A 24467-nucleotide genomic window follows, 5' to 3' on the forward strand; every position below is an offset into this window, starting at 1 on the left:
CAGCAGGCCATGCTGCCCTGCACTAGGGGCCATTGATGGACTCTCTGGGCTATCCCAAGATAGGGGCTATTTACTGATTTTGGCCAATAGGCCATACTGCCCTGTGAGCAGGGCTGCTTAAGGACTCTGTGCTACCCTGAGACGAGGGAATATTCACGGATTTATTGAGGCAGCCAGCAGCCTCACAGCCTGGCAGGCGGCATCTGCACTCTGGAACATCCTCGTGCCTGTGACAGGGTTTGCATACGCCACCACAGACTGTAAAGACACAACCACTTTTCCATGGTAGATACAACTTGTTACCCCTCTATAATGCTTCTAGAAAGTCCCTTTGTCCTACAAATTGGTATGCAAGTTGCGGTCCAGAAGGGCTATTTTGGGTGCATTGGCCAGGCCAATGTGGAGATACCAGGGCCAGATTCTCAGCTGGTGTAGGTCAGGATGACTCCACTGAAGATCATGTAACTATGCCAGCTGACACTATCTGTGGATCTATCCCATGAGAATATAAAAATATCCAGGTGAAATCCTGGCCCCACTGAAGTCAGTGGGAGTTTTGCCATTGATTCAGTGCGACTAGGATTTAATCTTCACAGTTTATCATGGCTGAATGATTATGATGATCAGGTGTCAGACTGAATGTTGAAATAGAAATGCCTATGGAGTTTTGCTTGTTACAACTTAGGAACCATTAATGCCTTTTGGAATATAAAAGCGAGGTTGCCGTACTTTTGGAAGTGTCACAGTTCTGAACTAGGAATGTCAGTGTGACTATCAGCCAGTAATGGATGCTCCATTTCTGCTGGTAACTTTGGGATAAGAAGGAGGAGCCCCCCAATTCAGAAAAACTTTCTAAGTACATGCTTAAGAGCTTTTCTGAACTGGGGAGAAGTTGAGCAGATTCATAAAGCTGTTTGGTTTCAGAAGTCTGCAGAGCTCAGGCATAAAGGGAAACAATGTGGACTTGCGACACTGGGTGAAATCTTGACTCCATTGAAGTAAATGGAAAACTCCCACTGATTCCAAAGGGGCGAGGATTTCATCTATTTACTTCAAAGGGACCTAAGCATATGCTTATGCTTTGTTGAACAGGGACCTAAATGATGATACAGAGTTCAAGGAAACGGCAGATCGGGGCTTGTGTGTGTGTGTGTGTGTGTTTTGCTCTGTTAAGGGAGTTGAATAAAGAGGGGTTTCAGGTTTTGAAGCCTTTGAATGTCTTGTTTGAAAGGAATATTTCAAACAAAGTTTATCCTAGAAATTCCACATTCCTTTTATTCATCAGTCCTCTGTGAAAATTAGTGCCCTGGAGGATTTCTGGGAAGGCCCGATACTTATGTTTGGATTTACTGCTGTTAGTTTCTGAATATCATTGAATACCAATGCATATTTCTAATGTCTGTAAGGATTCTAGAATTTTTGGGGTATTACATGGCTGCTTAAGTGCAGAGGTTACTCCAGCAGCGTCCCTAAAGAGAACCAGCCAGGTTGAAACCTCGGGAAGTCTGAATACTTAGCTTTGAAGAATTTTTGGTGCAGTTATAGCTAGCAAGTAATCAATATAGCCTAATTAATTAACAAAGGTGTCATTTAGGGAAGCAATCTAACTTATAATTTATATCGGTATTTTTCCTTGACAACTTCCTTAAAAACATAAGAGAATTCCCACACAATGTTTTATTAAATATAGTAAGTATCAAAATTAAAAAACAAACCCAAAACAATCTTTCAAACTCGCTGGAAATCCAAGATAAAGGTAACCTGCAAAGGATATGAATTTGTGCCTCACTTTTTTGCTTCCTTAGGGTGTAGAATGAGAATCATTTATTGTTTGTTTTATATTACAAATTCAGGTCTTGTCTGTCAGGGAAGATGGATGGGAAAATTAGTGAAATGATTACATCACAGAGGTCGAGAGTTCAAATGATGCAACTGAGAGGGGAAGGAGTTTTTAACGAGAGTATCATTTGCATTTATTTCCTTTGTTTCTTTCAACATTGTTTTAAATGCCCATTAAACTTCAGAGATCAATGAACATTTTGAATAAAGGAACCTTGGTTAACGATGGAACACTGCTACCCTGAGAGGTTACAGTAAACACGTTGTGGAGCATCTAAGGAGTATGTCTACACAGCAAATAGGCACCTGCAGGCTGGCCTGCCAACGAGCGGGGAGGGGGTAAAGGGCAGTTGCTCTGGTGCCTGGTGAGGCAAAGGGGCCCAGGTTCTGGCTGCCTGCACTGCTGCCGTGGCAGCAGAGGCATTCAAACCCCAGTCCCTTTAAATTGCTGTGCCGCATGTTCTGGGCATCCCTTAGGGCCGCCTAGGGAGGTGGGGGTGCTGTGTGGCTTCCCTGCCTGCAAGTGGCCTGTGCCAGCTGATTCGAGCTGGCAGAGCTTGGGTAGCAGGCCTGTATCACTGTGGTATAGATATATCTGAACTCAGGCTGGAGCCCGGGCACTAGGACTCAACGAGATGGGAGGGTCCCAGGTCTTGAGCCCCAGCTTGAGTGTGAAGTCTACACAGCAATGAAACCACCCTACAACCCAAAGTCAGTTGGTATGGTCCGACTGTGGATTTTTTTTTCATTGTGATATAGACAACATACCCTAATTAGGCCCTCCAGCAAGAGAGACCAGTGCACCAGGTCGGGCATCTCCGACTGTTGTGGAAAGTGAGACTGGATCTTAATGACCACAGATTCACAGAGCTTCAGTTTTGCCTCATTTGAAAGACCGATACCACATCCCAGTCTGTCTTTTACGAAAGTTAAATGCATTTTGGTTTATGGGGAGATTTTCCAAAAGTGCCTAAGGGATTTGAAGCAGTAGTCCCTTGGATTCTTTTCAATAAGTATTGTTCTCCTAAACCTCTTACGTGCTTTGGAAATAGGGTTACCAGATGATATCAAAAAAATACCGGACACACTTGATCTCAGATGGGGGTGGGGGGCCAGCTGTGAGGGGAGCAGGGCTGGCCGGGAGGAGGTTGGGGGAACTGGGCTGGCCAGAGGAGATTGGGGGTGGGGGAGAATGGTTGGCGGGAAGCAGGGCTGTCCGGAAGAGGATTGGGGAGGGAGCAGGGCTGGCTGGGAGGAACTGGCCAGCAGGGAGCAGGGCTAGCTGAGAGGGGGTCACGGGGAGCGGGGCTGGCCGGAGGAGATCGGGGGAAGGAACCAGCCAGCGGGAAGCAGGGCTGGCTGGGAAGGGGTTGGGGGGTGCGGTGCTGGCCGGAAGGGGAGCGGGGGGAACATGGGGGGGGGGAACCAGCTGGCAGGGAGCGGTGCTGGCCCAGGCACAAGCAGATCCCGGGATACTGCTCACCCGCATACGGTCCCAGCGGGGTGCACGGGCAAGTCTGGCCCCGGGGATTCCATCCCGCCCCGCCCCCACCCTCCTCCTCTCTACTGTGTAGTTGCGTACTGCCTGGCTGGGACCATGAGTGTGTTTACCAGCCAGGCAGTACGCAACTACGTACTGATACTCCTGATGATAATAATAAAACTTAATTAATTAGAAAATACCGGACATTCATATGTACAGTATTTTCTCAATTTGTTTCCCGGACAGAAAGCTCAAATACTGGACTATCCAGTTCAAAACCAGACACATGGCAACTGTATTTGGAAAACTTCCTCCTAAAGACAAACAACTAATTGCATACCAAAATGGTATCAATTTTTTTCTTAACAATATAATTGCAATTGAGAAGTGGCTGGTAAGGGTGTTAAGATTACATACATGATTGTGCATTTCAGTCATTTACCAGGAGTTTTGGTTACTCAGTGCAACCTTGATTGTGATTTCTTGGAATGCATGCAGTAGAATCTCATTATTACTAGGAAACGAAGTATTATGGTAATAAGAACTTTCAAAATGTTGAGTGGCTGAAAGTAGATGTAATTCTAAAAAACAGGAAAAACTCTTCTCTCAGATATGCATAATAGATTTTGAGATTCTGGGCTGCCTACTTTCATTGATTCAATGCAAAGGGAAAGCAGACTATAATAATGACACACTGTATAGTGTCACAGATGAATCTGGTGCTTTACAGACACATAGACCAGATCTGAGACCAGATTCTGCTCAAACAAGTTCCAAAGAGATTGAAACAAATTAGAACCAAATCTCCAGAACTCCAGATGGAATAAATGCGGGGTGAGGGGGAGGAGAAGAGGAGGGGACATGTGGAAGATGCTGTGTTGGTTCATCCAGGCAGAAAGTTGGCAAGATCTCCCTGGCAGACAACTAATGGAGAAAACTAAGAGCTTCGCTTGTATGTTAGGCATTCCTGATTTCACTGTAACGAATGGCAGGGTAGCTATTTTATACAGTTCAAGCAGCAGCATAGCAAAAGTAAAGATGTGGATAACAGTGTTCCAGAATGTTGGGCTATGGAAGATTTCCTGGAAGCTTTCCATGAGGGGGAAAGACCCAAAATATGCATGAAGTGCTAGACGAAAAAGGAATGGGCAGGTGTCATCTAAGTGGAGTATTAAAATTAAGATGCTGCTCATGTATCAATAGCTTAAGTGAACAAGGATGGGAAAATGGATCCCGATGCTATAAAAACAAATAAGACATAAAGGTTGTTTTAAGGACGTGAAGACAAGACTGGTGCTGTTTGAAGCCAGCAAGAATGTACAGGTGAGATATATGGAAGAATTGTTTGTATACAGCATGAGCACATTTGCACAGTATTGCACGGGTCCTTAACTCAATTTTTTTGGTAAATAAAAGAAAAATTCAGACCAGGCCTGCTTGCTCTTCCCCTTACTGTCTCTGTCAGGGAGGGAGAGCAAAATGCACAACTTTCCAGCCAGAGTGAGGAATGCAGCAAATTGTCTTTTTCCCCTCGTTCTCTGATACAAGCGAACAGCCAGCAATGTCCCCATAGGGGAGGGGGAAGCTTCTGCCCTTCCTAAAGGGTGCCTGGAGGGGTGTGGTGGGGGGGGAGGGGGAGGAGAGGGGGCGGAAGACTCAGGGCTGGAGAAGTCCTGGGCAGGAGGGGGGCATATGCCCCCAGCCAGTCCTGATCACCTGCCTGGTGGTTCTGTCTTTTTTTTTTTTTCCCCCTCTATGGTTTTATAAGAAGCAATCCCATTCCAGGCATATCCCATTTTCCTGACACAGTCTTAAATTATGATAAAAGAAAGGTGTATGCTGAATTTGGTGGTTCTAGCTCTTTCTGTTTAGGAGGAATTCCTGAACGAACAGACACACAGATACTCTCTCTCAAATACATAGTGGATTAGTTTTCTTCAAAGAGGTAGACAGTTTAATGTCGTCACGTGCTATCTGCACAGCAAACACAGATCATAAAAAATGTAAAAACATAAAATTTAATTTTCTATTTGCCAAAAGAGTCTTGAATACCAAGAAACAAGCAGGGTGATATGAAAGTTGTTACCACCCAGACCCCCCTGCCTCCACCCTCTCATCACCCAGGGCTGTCCCCCCCCTCCCGCCCCCCGATACCTCCACCGCACCCAGGGCATCCACTGAGCTAAAGGGGACCGTGGTGGTTGGGGGAGCCCAGGGCTGGGACAATAGGGGGCTGCAGGATGGGAGGGGCAGGGCTGGCGGGGACAGGGCCGGGACACAGGAGAGCAAGGGGAAAAGACCGTTTGCTGCATTCCTCACTCTGGCTGGAGAGTTGTGCATTAAAGTCAATGGCAAAACTCCCATTGACTTCAGTAGAGCCAAGATGGCGCTTAATGCTTTTTCTTAGGCCATCAGTGTAATTAATATAAGACAAGGCAAATTCTAGCCATATTACCAAAATATTTCACTTTTTTTTGGTTACACCTGGGAGAAATGGCCCAAACCAGAACAATAATTGGCAGGTGCTACTGAAGGGTTAGTGCCACTGAAAAACACCCATGGCCTGGTTATAAGGGAAGGGAGCCTGTTCTCCTTCTGAGATGTCAGAACAGGATCTTGATTGATCCATCCAACAGGAGTATTGATGCATGCAAGAGGAAGAAACAGTCAAAACTAATAAAGCAGAGAATCAAGCACAGAGTGAGTGGGGGCTGGAACAATACTGCAGGCAGGGGTGCTGAATTAGGCTGAATCTTAAGCCCTTTCAATGGGTGTCAGCTCTCGTGGACTGGATGATTGGATGCCATTTGGTACAGTCCAGGAGAATTTGCAGCCCTCGCTCCTTGCTGCCCACAGAGGAGCCACGGCTGGGGGCATCTGCAGAGCCCCAGGCTGGTGGTGGGACGTTGGGTGGGAACGGAGTCTCCAGGACTGGCGGCCTGGACCCTGGGGCCAGCAGAGCTGGCAGGCTGCAGTTCTCACGTGGGCAGGACTAGTGGGCGACAGGACCCTGAGGGGTGGTGGAGTCTTGAGGCTGGCAGGTGGCGGCAAAGCTGGCTGGCAGGACCCTGGAGGCCTGGCAGGACTCCGTGGGGCCACTTGGAGGCCAGGGTCTGGGGCTGGTGAAGCCAGTGGCTGGTCAGCAGCAGAGCTGGTCCCTGGGTGCAGAGAAGCAGTGTGCAGAAACATCCTATTTCCCACGCCTGTGCCCAGAGTTTTGTATCCGCATTACAGGTGGTTGTACAGGTGTGATTGCTGCTCAGGTGGGTATCTGTGCACTAGCACTCACTTAGTGCAGATACGTATTGTCATGAAGATGCACTAATATGAACGTCTGTGCAGGCTGCACAAGCATACTCCGTACTCTTGGTATGTTTTCACATTGCTCATCCTCTGTGCCCTTGCATCTTTTTTGCTATTTGTGGCGGTGCTAGCTAGCACAAATTTAGTACAGGTATGTGACAGACCACACCCTGCAAACTGCAAAACTCTTAGGCTGTGTCTAGACTGGCCAGTTTTTCCGAAAAATCAGCTGCTTTTCTGGAAAAACTTGCCAGCTGTCTACACTTTTGCGCAAAAGGGCCAGTGTAGACAGCTGAGATTTGTTTTGCGCAAAAAAGCCCCGATCGCGAAAATGGCGATCGGAGCTTTTTTGCAGAAAAGCGCATCTAGTTTGGCCACAGACGCTTTTCCACAAAAAGTGCTTTTGCGGAAAAGCGTTCGTGCCTATCTAGATGCTCTTTTCCGAAAATGCTTTTAATGGAAAACTTTCCCGTTAAAAGCATTTCCGGAAAATCATGCCAGTCTAGAAGTAGCCCTATAGAAGGCAGCCATATTGGGAGGTGGGTTAATGCTTTCTTGTTTCCAAATTAGCTTCACCTGAACACAGCCCAGGGGCCAGGGTAGAAAATAGAGGCCTAATTAGGAGGCAGCTTGCAGCTGGGGTTAATTAAGCACCTGCTGCCAATTAAGGCCTCTGGGGTTCCTATAAAAGGATTCCTCCCAGGCACTGGGGAGAGGAGTTTATGGAAGGTGCACATAGCAGAGCAAGGTAATGCTGAATCCTAAGGACTGGCCTGTGATGAGAGTGACTCAGTAAATGGGAACCCTTGTCTCTAGGGAAACCCCAGAGCAACACGGGGAAGCTCTCTGAGGTGCATGCCTAACTGCCAGGAAGTGCAGAACACCCAGGGAGCTACCAAGGGACTTTGTCACAGGTATGTCTACCTAACTTGCAATTACACCTCTGATTCCAGTGCAGACATACCCAATCTCTTGTGATAAGCTTGAGGTCTTTCAGTGAGGCGCTCCTAACACATGCTCTAAGGAGTATGCAGGGGCAGGCTATTTTCCTCCAGGCATGCTGTTGCGTAGATGTGGGTGAATATGGCAAAGATGCTTTTGTGAATATACTTACAAACAGGAACTGTAACTTCATTTTGCTGGTGTTCCATAGGCTCCTTCTAGTTTCTCTGGATAAAATTTACATGGCCCACACAGTGAAAAATTTTATTTTCTGTGGAGGATCTGTACTAGCAAATTTTTGTTTTACAGGAATGTTTGAGGAAAGCAAAGATGGCTATTCTTACCCATGCATGGGTAAGATGATTCCTTTGCATTTTCAAGTGTCCAGAGAGTCCACTCACATTTGATTCCAATTTTATATTTTGTGAATACACTTTTATAGCTTCAATTATAAGACTAATAGAAATATGCCATCCTTTGAAAAACAATTATATGTTTGAGGGGTTTTTTTTGAACAGCAGCAACAACAAAAATCTAGCTCTCAGCTAAGTCAGAAACCCAAATGTTATAGCACTGAGAGCCAGAGGGCAAAACTGGCTATCCATAAAAATGAAGCTGAATTCACTGATTTTCATTTGCCCAAGATCAGAAGAATGTAAGAAGTAAACAGAAGTGAATAAATTGCATTTTAAAAGTTCCCCTTTTTAACAACTTCTGGCTACTGGTAGCACTGATAAAGAAATGTTTAATGTCTGATATATATATTTTAGAATCTGTCTGTGTCCATATGTCTGAGTCTGTTCAAGAACTGCTCCTTAATGGTAAGAGCTAGGACCACCACATTTGGTATGTAGCTTCCTCTTAACATAACTTACAGCAAGGTAAGGGTTTGGTTGTGTCAGGACAATGGGATGTGCCTGGAATCTGACTTTCTCATCAAATGGTAAGGGAGGAGTCTGTTAGGAGGAGGGTTATACTGTAGAATGACTAGAGAGGAGTAGCAAGAGGCCAGAGTTGAGAATCTGGACAACTATAGCCTCATTGGACCAGCAGAAGGTAAAAGTGGCAAAAGGGACAGCTACCTACTATATATTTCAGAGAGTTTGTCTGTGTGCCTGTCCTACAGCCAGGGGATATGCAGCTTTAGTAGGTACAGCTGGGAGAAGGGTGCAGCAGCCATGGACAGGCGCTTCTCAGCTGGCCTCAAACTGCTGCAGTAAGAGAGGGCTGAGATTATCCTCTTCACTGGGGCAGCCTGTGTACTGAACCCCTCATCTCCAGTCCCACCCCAGAACAGTGATTTAAATGAAGAACAAAACTTATTTGAGTTAAGGACCTGAGCAACACCAGGTAAATCTTCTAGTATGTGATAGTTAAACTGACAGTGTCCCTGGAAAAATAATCTAATGTGAGACTTAAGAACAAGTTGTAGAAACATATCTATTTCATTGAAATGCTTGACACAATCAAAATTGTTTTTGTTTTGAAAAGGTTAAAGCCCTTCATTTCAGCTTGGTTCCAACATATGCATATCACAAACATTCAAAAATAAGTCAAAACCAAAGTCTTTGACCTTTTAAAAATTGTTTATTTCAAAACCAAATTTTTTTATTGTGAGAATTTTGACTTTTCCTTCTGATATGAGATGAAAGTTCAGAATTGGAAATTGAGTCTCCAGTAGGAATTTTGTGTTGTCACCCTTTAACACATGGCAGCTGAGAGGAGCATATGGGTTCAGGCACATACCCAGGAATTTCTGGGTCAGGGGTGCTTTTTTGTAAATGTGGACTGCAAGGCTATGAATGCACTTCCTATAGTCCCTCAAGTAAGCGTAGAAATCAGCCCCATCCTCCCCCCCCCCAGCAAGCCAAAGCATGGGGTAGGGAGACTCAGGCAGCACATTGTTCCTGCTTTTCCCCCCCCGGCTGGCCAGAGCATGTTTACTTACGGGACCATGGGTGGGGGGTGATTTTGCACCTGGCCTGTGTATCAGCCTCAGTTTAATGTAAGCTTTGAGTTAATCAATTCAGAATAAAAGGGTATCATTCAGATACTTACTGGCTGCATCTAGACTGGCATGATTTTCTGAAAATGCTTTTAATGGAAAAGTTTTCCGTTAAAAGCATTTTTGGAACAGAGCGTCTAGATTGGCACGGATGCAAAAGCACTTTTTGCGGAAAAGCGTCCATGCCAAACTAGACGTGCTTTTCTGCAATCGCGATCGGGGCCCATTTTCGCGATCGGGGCTTTTTTGCGGAAAACAAATCTGAGCTGTCTACACTGGCCCTTTTGTTCAAAAGCTTTGCGCAAAAGAGACTTTTGCCTGAACAGGAGCAGAATAGTATTTCCGCAAGAAGCACTGATTTCTTAGAGTAGGAAGTCCGTGCTTTTGCAGAAATTCAAGCGGCCAGTGTAGACAGCTGGCAAGTTGTTTTTTTCCGGAAAATCAGCTGTCTAGACACAGCCACCCTGTCTCTGAATGCTAAGGCTTATACATCATCTAGATGCAGATGAAACTTGGTGATGGTGGTGGTGGCGGCAAAGAATGGCCATGATGACAGCTTTCATTCATCTGAGAATGAAAGGGAAGCTGAAAATCCATTGTGGAAAAAGGATGTTTCACAACTGGTTATGGTGACTTAATAGTTGCCACAAGTCCTGCTTCTCACTGCTGCTGTTTCAGCTCGCAGATTAAACTAGCTGTTTGCATTGCTGCTGGAGGCCTGGGAAATGTCAGACAATCATGACACAGGAATTCAAAACTGTGAGATTATGCAGCATGTTACAGCATGATTTTATAATTTGAAATATAATAATATCTGAGCATTAGAGTTACTGTGGAGTGAAACAAATAAGAATTTTAATAACTGTCCTTAAATCTAGCCCAGTGAATGGAACTTGGTGTCCTATGGTTCAAAAGTCACTGGGTACTGGGGTTTGCTACTGTTTGGGGGGGTGTAATAGAGAGACTGCTATTAACATTTTAATGTAGAAGGGATCTGCACGAATGCCATCTTTTGGCTATGGGATCAATCTGACATTTTAGGCATGGGGATGTTTTGTTTTTTAATTTAATTTTTTTTTATTAGAGCATTCAACCTCACACTTGCTGAAATCCCACCCTGTATCCCCACATCAGTTTATCATTCTCCTCCCGGAATCACACTGATAAAATGCAACTCCTGCTTTTTTGTAGGATATACTTGCTTAAAAATTCAATGCCTCTCCAATAATGTCTACATTAGAGTTTTTTCTGGGATACCAGGGAAACGGGTCTGCTTTTTCAGAACCGTTTCCGAAAAAGCGAGCGCATTCTTTCCAAAGTTCTGTATTCCTCACAACATGGAGGGTTTTCATGTAGATGAGCCAAATATCAGAAAAGCCTTTTCCGAAAAAACAAACCGAAAAAGGTACACAAATTGAGGTTTGCAAATCTTTTTCAGAAAAAGAACACAGTGTATACATAGTCTTAGTCTTGTAAGTGACCCTTGTCAGCATAGGGACAGATTGTTATACCCATGCTCACAATGAACTGCACTTTTCTCCACAAGTAGTCCCACTGGCTTCAATAGGGTTATTGATTGTGTAAGGTGCTATTCTTCATTAATAGTATTGTATACAATTTGGCCCTTGGGTTTAAGCTGTCTTACGTTATTGGTTACCTGTGGATTTTTCTATTGTGTGTGTGTGTGTGTGTGTGTGTGTGTGTGGCTACAACTTACTATGACTTCTTGCTAGGATACTCAAACTCATTTCACACGTTATCTTATTATAAATAACTAAAATGCTATGGAAAGTATTAGATACTCTAGGGATGCTGCCAACCGTGCACAAATTGACCTACATTGAGGAAAGAGAAGAAACCAGAAGTAGGAGTCAGGAAACTTGGCTTCCTTTGCAACAGTCTGACCAACTTCTTGGTCTTTTTAAGCAAGTGACTTCAGCTACAATTTTCATGTGCCCACTAACTTTTGTTTAAATGCCTACTTTCTGGGGTTCCAACATGATGTTGCAAATTGTGGATCCCCACATGGAGTTGCTTAATCAGAGGGAATACTTGAAAAGATTAGTCTTTAGATTTGATTCTCCGCTGCTTTACACCTTGTATGGCCAAGTCCTATCTTCCAAAGTAGGATGACACTTTTAGGGGAAATGGCCGCTCCTTTGGCAGTGTTCTAGGTATACTTTGCACAGGCATAAATGACTACACAAAGGCAGTAATGGATGAGGAATCTGCAGCTCGGCTTCCTTCTCTGTAAAATGGGCATAATACAGTTGCGAGGCTAAATTCATATGCTATGGTCAGAGGGAAGGGGCTATAACAAGTAAATGCAAAACTTGTATGTGACTGTAGTTTGTGTGTGTGTGTAACACATCATAACTGGATTAAATTGAGATGGTTATAGATATAATCCGTCGTCTGATATTGTTGGTCTACATATTGTTTTAAATGCACATCTACTAAAATACTCAGAAACCATCCCCTTCCAACAACAACTGCAGCACAACTCAATTTTTAATGCATGACCACAATGTGTTTGCTATTTTACTCTGGGCTGGATATAGCTGCTAACTTGTGCTTTCTTTATAGACTAACAAATAGAATCCCAGGACTGTGACTCTGTTAAAGCTTCTTATGAAAACAAAGTAAAATAAGAAAATCCAGGTTAGCTTTCACCCTCTGGAAAACCAGACTGATTAAATTTGAGAGGCTGGGAAATGACAGGCAACAAAATTATTTTCAAGCTTCAAAATGGGTGTGACAGCAGGGAGGACAGAGAATTAAAAAATTTCTTTAAAAAAAATCCTCTACTGTTTGACAGTGTTAATAAAATTGTCAGAGTTGAACCAAATAGATCTTAAATTGATCCCTTTAAACTAGTGCATCTTCTCCAATATGGAGCAGCGCTGTATGAATAATTGACTTTTCTGAGGGGGAGAGGTTGCTGGCAGTTCTGAAAATATGATATTGTTTTGGATCAACGAGAACCCCATATCTGGGGGGCTGTGGAAGGGTTCAGCAAATTAGTTAAACAAAACAAAAAAACCCACCCATATGGGATCAAACAATGTTTTTGTTCCACTTGAAATCCTAGAATCCTAAAACTAGGTGGTTAGAAGCAGTGTTGTCTGTAAGCCAGAGCTACTCAACTTTGGAACCTCCAGGGGCCACAAGGATACCCACAGCACATGCTGAGGGCCGCAACTTAAGTGTGGTTGCATATACATGTAAATAGCTTCTTTCACACGGATGGGTATGAATACAAAGATTAAGGCAAAACTACACAACATGCAGGCCCCATTTAAGTCAGTTCTGCTGATATTAATAAAAGGCAATATTTACCTGATTTCTACCTATGTGACAGCACTTTTAATGAGCAATGACAGTCCAGGAATTTAACTGCTAAACCACATATCAACAGAAGGCCATTATATTGACTACTTTTTTGTTTTGGCTTCCACTCACGGGCTATTGAGCCCTGCATAAACCCAAACTGCACCGCAGGCTGCAAACAAACAGGCCGCATGTGGCCTGTGCGCCACATGTTGAGTAGCCCTGCTGTAAGTTGTGCACTTGAGTGGCCACCCAGAAAAGACTGAAGTGCCACCCAGCTGATTAGCAGAGCGCTCACAGCCTCCAGCAGCATGTGTTTCAATATCTGCCCAAGCCTCAGTGCACAGAAGAAAATTTATTCTGCACATAGATGGAAAAAATTAGAGGAAACATTGGTTAGCAGAGACTGCAAGGCTCATCTAGTCTAACCCCTTTTTCTCCTGCCCCCCCACCGAGATGCATTATTTGTTGTGGCTGAACCAAGCCAGAGAGCTGTCCAGCCTCCTTTTGAAAACCTCTAGCGAAGGCACTTCTGTCATGAACCTAGGCAATCTGTTCTGCTTCTTCTGTTCTTATAGTTAGATTATCTCTCAGGAAGAACTTCCTAACATTGCCCCTTGCCCTACTCTCTGTGGCAAGAGAGAACAACTTGTCTCCAGCTTCATGGCGGTCTTTCTTTGAAAACTGTTACATCTCCCCTTAATCTCCTCTTTTTTTTCCCCCCCCCTAATTAAACACACCCAGTTCCTTCAGCCTTTGTTCATATGGCTTTAATTCCATTGTTTTGGTCATCTTTGACACACACCTCTTGATCCTTTCAAGTTTCTCTATCTTTTCTATACATTGGTGTCCAAAATTGGACCTAATACTCCAGCTGATGCCTACCTAATGCTGCTATTACCTCCTGAGAGTTGCATGCTATGCCTCTGATAGTGCAAAGACAAATACAGTTTTGGATTGCAACCAGTGTTCCCTCTAAGATTTTTCCATCCATGCATGGAGTGAGCTTTGTCTTGTGTACCAATATTGAGGTCATGTGCACTTGTTTGGATGTGTGCCACCATGGTATCAAAGTTATTAACAAATATTTTTTATATATATATATATATATATATAAACTTCTAAAACAAGGGATAATTAATAAGGTGCATGACTTTAAATGTTTAATGTGAAGTAAAAAAAATTAATACTGCACATTTGCAGTATTAATGTTAGATTAGCCTCAAGGCTGCTCTAAATCTGCACTGTCCACAGTTTCATAGAAGGCCAAGATTAAGCACATTGCAGCACTGTTCTAGTTTTCCTCCAGAATGCCCCTATTCCAGGAGCTTTAAGGGGGGGGGGGGGAAGAACCTCAGAGCCATTTCATTGCCTCTAAGCAAGATAGGGAGTCCCTGTCTTTGGGATTGGTCCTGCTTTGGGCAGGGGGCTAGACTCCATGGCCTTCTGAGGTCTCTTCCAGCCCTATGGCTAAGTCTACACTGGCCCCATAAAACGGAATAGTCATGCAAAGCAGGTAAGTCAGAATAGGGAAATCCACGGGGGATTTAAATATCCCCCGCGGATTTAAATAAACATGTCTGCCGCTTTTTTTCCGGCTTGGGGGAAAAGCCGGTAAAAAGCGTCTAGACTGGCGCGATCCTCCGGAATAAAGCCCTTTTCCGGAGGATCTCTTATTCCTACTTTCAAGATCCCTTTCTTGAAAGTAGGAATAAGGGATCTTGCGGAAAAGGGTTTATTTTCCGCAAGATCCCGTCTAGACTGGCGCTTTTCTCCGGCAAAACCCCGAGCCGGAAAAAAGCGGCAGCCATGTTCATGCAAATGCCGCGGGGGATATTTAAATCCCCCGCGGCATTTGCAATTCTGAATGGTCTCATTAGCATCCCTTTTCTGGAAAAGGGTGCCAATGTAGACACAGTCCAGCTGTTTTAAAACATCTGGCAGTTCCCTTTAGGTTTCTACTAGGAAGAGACTTCGCACACTCTCCCTGCCCCCAGGCCTGTCAGTACCTGGGGGCAGGGAGTGCACACAAGTCTCCTTGCCCCTGCAAGAGCGCACAGCGGCTAGAGACACCAACTGTTTTAAAACAGCCAGTGTGTGTGTCTAGCCGCTGTGTGCCCCTGGTAGGGCAGGGACAGGATGTGAGAGACTTCACGTACCACCCGCCCCCCTCGGGCTCTGATTGGCCTGGTGATCGGGGAGTGCAGGGTGACTGCAGGCCAGCTCCAGCCTGCAGAGGGCCATTTGCCCATCCCTGTAGTAGACGCTGGTAAGAGGATATCAAGGAGATCATAATGTTTAGTTGGTATGGCAGAATGTAGTAATATAAATTACATATCGCGGTATGCAAGCACCCTACAGCCTCGGTTATTCTTAAATATTGTGAATTCTAAACAGGCGCTTTGCCTGTTGCAGTGAATAGTATTAATGTAATGGAGCCGTTCACGTGACTAAACACAGTGCTAGTTAATGTATCTTGACAGATTGGGCCGTTGGCCCCCTAACCCAGCCATCTGATCTGTGTTTGCAGACCCTGCACACGTGTGGCATTCCAAAAGCCCCTCCTTTTGATGTACATATCTGTGAAGTGCCTCGCCCACCGGTGTGTCTAACACAACCAACACCCCTGTCATGAAAAATGTTGACGCTGCATTTGGCCAGTCAAGTGTATAATCAATGCTGTGTAGTCCATGCCACTCTCTGTGGCTTGTGTAACCCCCATGCCTAATAGGGAGAGATCTGTGAGAGCTATAGAGAAGTGTGGGAAGGAATGAGCTGTGTCTGGGTCACTTTGGGTGCGTCTAGACTACAGGGTTTTTTATTGTTTTAAATTTTAAAGTGGCCTTTTTTCCCCCAGAAAAACTTCTTGCATCTAGGCTGCTGTGGCGTTCTTTCGAAATTAAATAGAAAGAACACAGCAGTTCTTCTTCGGGGATGTCCCCATGGGTGCTCCACTATGGGTGCTGGCCTTGCCCCGGGGCTGTAGATGGAAGCTTGTGCAGTGTTCGGCCGGACTGCGCATGTGCCGTGAGCTCGCGGTTTTCAAGCTCTTTTCTCTAGTGCACGGTCCGGCCTCCCGCCAGTTCCTCTAGACCGCCTCCGGCTGCAGATGCTTGGAACCGCTCCTCACCTCACTTGCTGAACTAGACTTCTAGTTGACGTGTGTGTGTGTGTGTGTGTGTGTGTGTGTGTTCCCTATATTTCCCCTTTGTTGCTCCTTATTTAAAAAAAAAAAGCCAAACGAAAGGAAGAATAGACACTGACAGTACTGTTCTTACCTTCCGCCTCTCAGATGTTCTCCTGTCCTGCTCCTTGTACATAGTTGCATCTCCTTAATTTGTCTGCTTTGTCGTCTTTTTTTTTTTTTAACAGAATAATAGCACAAATACATATAGAAGAACATCAGCAATCAGACAAGTAGCCGTCTTTCTGCGGCCGTAAGAACTGCCTCAGGAACTGGCAACATGTCGGCAGCTACCGGCTTAAAAAAATGTGGCTCTTGCCGGGAGGCAGTGCCGGCCTCCGATGGTCACTCGGAATGCATCTGTTGTCTGGGGGAATCTCATGTCCCGCCGAAATGTACTCACTGCAGCAAACTGACTTCCAGGGCTAGAAAGGACAGGGAGAGGCACCTCTGAATGATCCTTTTTGATAAAGCCCTGCAGCCGCAACACACTGATGCTGACCAACAGCCCCACAAGCGACGGGCTTCCTTCCCCAACTGCGGGGCTTCAAAAAAAGCTTAGACTCTCCCCTACTAGATCCCTGCCGACTGCCTTACATGGCAGAGAGAGTCAGGTGGAAAGACTGGGGATGTCTGGCACTGCAAAGCCACGTCCCCCTACCTCAACGGTGCAAAAGCCAAAGCGGCAACAGGAGCCTTCTCAAAAGCCCGCACCCCAGGCAGCTCTGTCTCAGCCTCTTTCTCTGCCGCCCACACAGAGTGCTGAGCCATTGGCGAGAGCTCCCTCGGAGCCGAGCATTACGGCACCGGCACCCGCACCGCTGTCAAACCACCGCACGGTGCCGGAGTACACAGCGCCAACCTGGTCTACCATGGGCACGGCACCGATCACTGCTGTCCCCGAGCCGCCGGCGCCGAGCAGCACAGCGCTGGCTAGTGCTTCAGCGCACGCCGCAAGAGCAGGAGCTCTGAGCCCTGCTGCCTTGATCTCTCTGCACCAGAGCTGCTCTCGCTCCTGTCTCTTCTCCCCGGCACTGTTCCCCTCTCCTCCAGTGCCGTGCTCCCCACATCTCTATACCGGCTGGCATAGGTCTCCCCATGCTTCTTCAGACCGCCTTCTCCATTCTTGGCTGCTAGACCCTCTCATCAGAGACATTGCTCCAGAGAGCTCTCTGCGTCTCCTGCTCCTTCCAGGGCATCAGATAGCTGCTCCTGTTCACCTTACTCTCCACACCATTATCGATATCACGATTGTTCTCACTGTCACGACAGACGCTCACCACAACATAGCACATACCTCCGCAGCGACCACTATTCCCAAGATTCCTGCAGCGGCTACTCCTACCGATCACGATCTGCCTACTACTATGTCCCATGCAGGCACTCTCCAGCTCCGACTCCCCTTACTCCTCTGCATCATTCAGCATCACCATCTCATCCTCCATCGGAATCGGAGCATACCCTCTTTGTGGCCCAGCTACCGGGGACCGCTATACCAGACTCATCCCTGCCAGACGACGCAGTCATGCCAGGCGAGGGTTCTCCACCAGATGACCTACGTCAATTCCAGGAGTTGTTTAAACGAGTAGCCATCACACAGGAGATACTGTTGCAGGAGCTCAAGGACAAGCTACGTGAGCTTTTCAGAAACCTCCAGCCACAGCATAGGTTGCGCCTGGCCATTCCCCTCGATGAGGGCATCCTGGAAATTGCCGATGAAATATGGCGTGCTCTGGCATCGGCTCTTCCAACTAACAAATGGGCGGACAGGAAATACTTCGTGCCCCCAAAGGGCATGGAATTCCTCTTTGCCCATCCGCAACCTAGTTCCTTAGTCGTTGACACAGCCCAACAGAGGGCTAGAGCCCCACACTTCAAACAACAGGGCTCCAACAAGGACATAAAGAGATTTGACCTTCTGGGCAGAGAGGTCTACACATCAGCAACGCTACTCCTTAGAATCGCCAGTTACTCGGCGCATCTATCCAACCATACCTTCGACACCTTTTCCCATCTCACCCACCTCATGGATCATCTTCCGGATTCAAAGAAATCTATCCTGAAATCAGTAATCCAAGAGGGCTACACATCAGCAAGAATGTCCCTCCAAATGGCCATGGACGTCACTGACACTGCCGCATGTTCTATTGCCACCGCCATCGTTATGCGGAGAGCCTCTTACCTTCAAGTGGAGGGAGTTCCAAAGGAGCTCCAGGCCAGAGTTGAGGACTTACCCTTTGACAAAGACAAGCTTTTCGCTGAGAACACGGACATAATCTTACACTCCTCTAAAGTCTCCCGAACAACTCTACGAACACTGGGGATGTACACCCCCCCCCCCTTTCAGGAGGCGCCGGTATTCCCCATACCAACGCAGATACGACTACTCTTACGTTAGACATCAATGGCAGCAGCACTACCAGCAGCAGAGGTCGTTTGACAACCAACGCTCATGCCAGAGATCCCAGCGACGCCGAAACCCAAACGGCAGGACAAACATGCCTCCCAACAACAAGCAACAGGTTTGATGCCTTGGTGGGGGTGAGCAGACAGTCATAGGCAGCACCATGAATCATTTGACCCAACTCTTTCACCACCGGTTGAGGCCCTTTTTCCACCAATGGGCCAAAATCACTACGGACAGATGGGTCCTTGAAATTGTCCAAACTGGCTACCCTATTTCCTTCACATCCATTCCACTCACCACCCCTCCCACCCAGTCCCTTTTCAGGGACCCCTCTCTCGAAGCCCTCCTCCAAGCAGAAGTTGATCACCTTCTTTCTTTGTGCCAGTCAGTCCCAAATTAGTTCAGAAACAAAGGCTTCTACTCTCATTACTTCCTCACCCAGAAAAGGTCCGGAGGTTGGCGTCCCATCCTAGACCTCCGTTTGAACAAATACCTCAGGAAACAACGATTCAAAATGACCACCTTAGCTGCCATAATCCCTACGTTAGATCCACAAGACTGGTTTGCCGCCCTCGACCTATTTCCACGTCCTGATCCATCCAGCTCACAGGAGGTTCTTACGCTTTGTCATGGCAAAGGACCACTTCCAATACAAGGTCCTTCCCTTCAGGCTATCATCAGCCCCCAGGGTATTTTCAAGGGTCTTATCATCATCGGAGGAAGGCCGTGACTACCAAGGAGTACTCATTTTCCCATACCTGGACGATTGCCTACTTGAGGGTCCTTCTGCACTTGGTTTCTCAGATGGTTCAGCTCACCAGGCAAGCCTTTCAATCTCTCGGACTCCTCCTCAACGAGCAAAAGTCCGTTTTGCACCCCACACAGAACATCGAGTTCATAGGGGCCTGCCTGGACTCACTTGCTGACAGAGCTTTCCTGCCCTTACAAAGGTTTCAGGCTATCCAGGACCTCATTCACACCATCACCGTCAGCCCCACTGTCTCGCTTATGACATGCCTGAGACTGATGGGCCATATGGCTGCCATAACATACGTGGTCAAACACGCCAGGCTACACCTGCGCACCCTTCAGTACTGGCTGACACTCGTATACGACCACACCAGATACAACCTCCACAGACTGGTAACACCTCCACCCGCCATTACCCGATCACTCCTGTGGTGGACCAGCCCCAAGAATCTCTTATCAGGGGTACCTTTTCATCAATAAGAACCCCTCCACCAGATCACAACAGATGCCTCTATTGGGCTGGGGAGCTCACATGGGCCCCCTCTCAGTGCAGGGCCAATGGTCCCCACAAGAAGCTCGTCTACACACAAACCTTTTAGAACTACGTGCCATTTTCAACACATGCAAGTCCTTCCTCATCCATATTTGAAATACCACAGTGAGGATACTCATGGACAACGTCACAGCCATGTATTATGTGAATCGCCAGGGCGGTGCTCACTCCTGTTCCCTATGCACAGAAGCTATCCGCTTCTGGAACTGGTGCATTCGCCACAGAATAACACCTACGGCATCCTACTTATCTGGCACCACAAATGTCACCGCAGAATTCCTAAGCAGACACTTCGATGGGAAGTCAGGGTTATGCCCTAGCTTCTGCACTGCGCAGAAGCAGAGAATGGAATGCAATTTACCAAATTTTTAACACAACCCAAATATGTTTTAAAAGGACGCCGCAAAAGTGTCGATGTACGTTACTGAAAATGAGAGGCAATAGATTTAGGCCTAAGAATCTGATCTTTCCTAGAACTAAGATCTCCCTTTAAGGAAGGGCTAGAGCAGTGATTCCCACCTTTTTCCCTAAAATTTTTCATATCCCTACCTATGAAAACGTTTGCTTGGCCAGAAAAAGTTGACAGTGGGGAGTGCAATTCAATTACTGCCAAATTATTTTCAAGAAAATTAATTTGTAAAGAGCTGTTATATATGTCAGCTTACATTGTAAGGAAAAAAAAAAGTATTCCACGATTTCTTGCGAAACCCCTGACGATGGTCTGCGAAACCCCAGGGTCTGGCAGGATTTTGTTCACTGGACTAGAGAACTGAAGAATTTCTGAAAGTGTTCCGCGGAATCACTCTCAAACACATTAAGTGGCCACCCCGGTTTGTTTATTTACTGGCACTCTGGCCACAGAGTCTCACGGCTCCCATTGGCTCCGTTTTGTCCTTTGCAGCCAAGAGGAGCAGCAGGAAGTGCCTCCCTTCCTGCTGTTCCTGAGTGCAGGGAGACTTGGGCTGGCTCGGGCCATGGCAACCTCCTTTCCCACTGCTACAGGGCCAGAGAGACTCAGGCTGCATGGCCTCTTTCCTCCCTGCTGCTCCAGGAATGCTGACGCCTGCATACACTCTTCCCTTCCCCATGGTGGTGGGGGGTGTGTGCTTGGTGCATTGCTCCTCCCCGCCCTGTTGGGGGGAGGGCCTCAGCAGAGGAGGCGGGGCTGTAGGTAGGGCTGTGGGCCTGCCTCCCCTACCTCAGCTGTACTGACCACCCATGTCCATGTCACAAACTGGCCTTGCACGGGGAGGAAATCCATATCTCAAACCAGCCCTCTGTTTCTCTAGTACAGCCTCTGTGTTGGTTGTAGAGACCATTTGTTCATCTCCAGTTGTCAGGCAAAGAACTGCTGTTTGTCAGAATGGTGGAGGGTATTGAAATAAACTTCTCCATTAGTCCCTATTTACAATACATCCACCTCCATACTATTGTAGCACCTGACTGCAGCCACATGAGACAGAAGAATATTATCCCCATTTTACAAATGCGGAACCTGAGCACAGAGAGATGGATAAGTCATTTGCCCACAATCCTGTAGTAAGACTGACAGGGTCACAAATACAGCCCAGACTAGATTCCCTGTCTTATGCCTCAATCACAAGACCATCCTTCCTCTGTAAAGAAAAAATCATTTGAAATCCCATCAGATAACGGTTTCTGGGACTTGTGGCATTTAGTCTTCTACTTTGCCGGCCTCCTGCATAAAACAGTCACATGATCCAATTTAAATGCCAGCCCAATTTTCAAGCGTGTGTTTGTTTGCAGGAAAGTGGAATGTTGGCTTAGAAAAACTCCGCTTCCATTGGGAGCTGTTTGAAATCGGATAATCTCACTGGGATGAATACAGAAACTGTTCTTGTGTGAGCAGTCAAAACCTGGTGCTAGAGCAAGATTCTTTGATAGGGCATTTGCCTTATGTCTTTGGTACAGCAAAGCCTGACCCTGCACTTGTGGTAGTCAACGGCAAAACTCTCCTGGACTGCAATGTTCCGGGATCTGGCTGAAAGCACGGGGAGACTGGGTGAGTCCACCAAAGAAACCAGGCTGATCAATAAGCAGCTCTTATCAGCTCTGGGATAACACATCCCTTTGGCATTGTGACATGAATAACCATAGGCAGCTTTAGTGCAGATGAATGGTACTTGTGTGGGGCTGGCGTTCAGATGCTCCCCACAGGGTTAGTGGTGTAATGGTGTTACCCGATGGGGCGACTGTATATATTTACCTACCAATTAGCCTAATTAAATTATTGAGAAGATTAAGGTGCGACCCCAAACTCCGCATCAATCACCGGTTTTTGTTCTTTATCCTTAGATATGGCGCATAAATAAAAACTGAACAATTTGGATAAGGTTTATAACTAAACTATTATATAGTAATCTCAAACAAGCAAGGGGGCAGTCCCCTCAAACACTTAATAACTTTACCAGAGTCTAGCGGCACTGAGGTGATGGGTGTGACGCTAGCGACCTCAATCCGTTGGCTAATTGAATGCCTCGGGAGAGGAACAGCCAGGAGTCCCTCGATGGATGACTGCGCCGACGCTGGCGACCTCAATCCATTGGCTAGTTGAAAGCCTCGGGAGAGGAGCAGCCAGGAGGTCCCGCGAAGCGCTGGAATCGGGAGCGATGTGTTCCCCTTCCGGGAAGACCTTCAGCCTCTTCCTGCATTTCGGCGCAGCTGGAACGGCGATGGACACGAGACTCTAAACTAACCTATACTACACTTATCCTAAAATAATACCCTAACTCGCGACGCACCTGCTGAACAGACACAAGGCCGGCTGATGTGCTGTGACCGATGCTGCCTGACGGACAGACTTGATGACGAGAGCTAATCTAAACCTACTTAAGTAAGATTATCAGAGTATAAGACCAAGCCTTCCACTTGGCTTAACTCGTAGATGATGCTAACCTCATTTATACGACCCGGGACAAGACGCTAGACCACACACATACACCCTCTCATGCATGCACTAGTCTAACCTACACCTAGCCTGACGCCCTGACGCAACAACTGAAACGGGCATTGCTCAGGCCTTTATAGGTTAGACTCATGCATTTGCATGAGGGTTCTGGTTTGAAGTGACTGGTCTGTACAAGATGCTCTTTTGCATAGCTTTAAAATGATTGGTTGTGGGAATTATTAATTACATATTCATGAAACAACAATCGTTCCTATGAATATTCATTGAGTTAAAAGTTAAACTGTAAATGAATATTCATCAGCTTAGAATTTTAAAATGGAACAAGTCAGTACATAAGCCAGCAATGCAATGTTCTTATATACACACATTATTATTGTATCCACACTCAGCCAACATAGATACAAGGTTACATTAGGCTCACTACCATCATCACATAACAATTAAACATAATTAATGGTCATACTAGTCTTCAATTAATACAATTCTGTTTACAATGGGGAGAGGAGGGTGAAAGAGCCATAGGCAAATCTCCTCCTTTGTGTTTGTTCCTTTCGGTAGCAGTTCTCCAATACCCACGTTTTACTCTCCACCTGGAATTCCTTGCACTAGAAGAGAGGTCTGCAGATGTCATTGCTCCACGATTCCCTTCTGACAACAACAATTCCTACATCACCCCAGGTGGAGGGACTGAAGCCTGAGCCTGCCTGAATGCCCATGTTCTGGGAGGTGGGGAGCGGGTCGCAAAGCAAAAGCCTGAGCCCCAATGGCTTCAACCACAGGCAGGAGCCCCACCATCCAGGACTGAAGCCCTTTGGCTTTGGCAGAGGTGCTCAGGATTTAGCCTGGGCCCCAGCAAGTCTAAGCCAGCCCTGGTGACCCCAATAAAATGGGGTCCTGACCCACAGTTTGAGAATAGCTGCATGAGAACATTACTGGTGCTTTCTGTTGCATTCTTCTGACTCTCTTTTCAAGACCTGCAGTGGTGCACTATACTGGGCCCTGTTTTCCAGTGCCTTGGATCTTGTGCAGACATTTGCTTCTGGGAAGCTGGGGCCATCTTTTCATTGCATGTGTATGCAGCACTTAGCACAGTGGGGTCTGGCTCCTGACTAGGATCAGCCAACTACACACACAAATGATCCTGATTCAGTAGTTCTTTACCTACTAGGTTTTCCCAGGTGTAAAAATGGCACAAGATGTAAAGCAGTGGAGAATCAGCCCCAGTGCTCAATGGTCAGCTTTGTTTTCCAGATATAAGTTTTACCTCCCTGGTCCGACACCCTTGGGACCTGCCAGACCAGGGGAGGTCAGTGCCGGCCCTGCTGCTGCTGGTGGCAACAGAGAGGCCAGCAATGATCAAGCTGTGGGCGTGCTTCGGGGAAGAGTTCAGATGGCTGTGGAGCCCTGTGGCTAGAGACTAGGAGCACATCCCCACAGGGCTCCACAACCGCTCTTTTCCCGAGCGCCCCCTGTCCCTGCTCTCTTCCCCTCCCCCTTTCTGAGCTTGAGGGCTACATATGAGCTGTCCAAAGTGCTCCAGAAGCTCTGGGCAGGTAGGGGCCCAGATTTTCCCTGTGAGTGCTCCAGTCTGGGAGCACCCACAAGGATGCCATACCATACATGGTACCAGACCACAGAAGTCTGGACTATAGAGGTCCAGCCTGAATACGGATGTAGCACTCATTAACTTGGAGTTGCATCCGTGTCTCTGAGGGCAGCATTAGGCCCAATTCATTTTATCA

The 24467-nt window shown here is 46.6% G+C and overlaps 1 long non-coding RNA gene across 1 annotated transcript; it reads left to right on the top strand.

The window, feature by feature from the left end:
* The first annotated feature begins 7102 nt into the window (after nt 1-7102).
* LOC142830450 (uncharacterized) lies at nt 7103-22867 on the top strand. Its single transcript, XR_012905688.1, has 2 exons — nt 7103-7539; nt 16275-22867. It is a non-coding gene; the product is annotated as an uncharacterized LOC142830450 (long non-coding RNA).
* Nucleotides 22868-24467: the final 1600 nt, after the last annotated feature.

This window comes from Pelodiscus sinensis, chromosome 8, assembly GCF_049634645.1.
Source record: "Pelodiscus sinensis isolate JC-2024 chromosome 8, ASM4963464v1, whole genome shotgun sequence".
NCBI classification, from domain to species: domain Eukaryota; kingdom Metazoa; phylum Chordata; order Testudines; family Trionychidae; genus Pelodiscus; species Pelodiscus sinensis.